Source organism: Theobroma cacao, chromosome 4 (assembly GCF_000208745.1).
Source record: "Theobroma cacao cultivar B97-61/B2 chromosome 4, Criollo_cocoa_genome_V2, whole genome shotgun sequence".
Taxonomy (NCBI): domain Eukaryota; kingdom Viridiplantae; phylum Streptophyta; class Magnoliopsida; order Malvales; family Malvaceae; genus Theobroma; species Theobroma cacao.
In genome coordinates, this window is record NC_030853.1 from 16,707,042 (window position 1) to 16,708,521 (window position 1,480).

Here is a 1,480-nt window from a genome sequence, read left to right on the forward strand (position 1 = left end):
GTTACATATATATATGTATATATACAGTATATATATATGTATATATACAGTATGTATATATGTATATATACATATATATATGTATATATATATATATTTCTAGAGTTAGATTTTTTGGCTTGGTGGCTTGGCCGTGCGTTACATATTCTTGGTAATATGATAAAAATGGATTTGGTTATTACAGTAATAAAATATTATACATCTATAGTTAACAGAAGTCCTAAATAATAAATTAAATATTAGTACAAATATATTTAGATTTTTACGAAAATATAAAAAGAATATATGGTAATAACATTTCTTTATAGTTAACAATATATTCTTGACAAGATTAGCTATTCAAAGTGCCCCAAAGAACACATTGAAAATTTTTTAATGTCTTTAAAATGAAACCGAATACATTGAATATCCTTTTTTGCTATGACTCTTATATTGTCATTACTAAATATATCATAAAATTTTGTCTACATATTTATACATGTTCAAAGGTTTTCGTATGAACCATCTTCAAATATTATGCCAATAGCTCTAATGCGTATATCCAAGTCAAAATCACTCATGACAAGTCTTTTGTTTTTGTTTTTATCAACCCTCTTCTTCAAGTTTGATGTTACTAAATAAGGTTAAGACTATTGCACAACCAAAAGCTAGGCATGGCCAGCTGTCGGGGAGTCCATTCGAGTATATCCTACCAACTTGATTTTTCACCAAAGATATCATCTTAAACCAAACATTGAGTTTATGTTGCTTTCCTTAAAAATAGTAGTCCATCTTTTGGGGATGCAGTTCTAGGGTCAATAGATAATTCTACAAATGATCGCTGATGGTATGGTGATATTAATCAAATAAATTGTTTGGAAACAAATCCAAATGGAGGGTCAAAATGAAAAGGACAGGAAAAATGGAAGTAAACAAAGCAAGTGCAGCAATTAGTCATAGATTGTTCCTCTATTGAAAATCTAGTGGATTCATGTAACACTCGACCCTAAATTATCTGTGATATATCATTCACATGCTTTGGATAGCATGTTTGTATATTGAATTGCCCCGAAAAATAAGTTAAATGACTGTATTGCCCCTAATGGTACGGTTCAGTTAAATAAGTCTTGAACTAATTTAAATAGAGAATCGAGGATGAATTTGAGAAAACTAAAACCCATGGATTGATTATATTAGACTTATTGGAGTATAATTTGAGGGTTTGGTAGTGAAAAAGTTTAATTCCGGTGATTTCTGGAGTGTAGGGGCAAAATCATAATTTTACCATCCGCGGACAAAATTTGAGATTTTGAGAGAATTTAGATTAAATTTGACAAATTGGAGAATGGTATGAGTATAAGGGATGAAAAATATGTCTATGGGCAATTTTTCAGTTTTTGGAGCAAAAATATAATTTTTGACTTTTACGGGGGTAAAAGTGTAAATTTCAAAATTACTCCACCAAGACTTTGGATAAATCTGAGAATTTTATCTAAGCTAT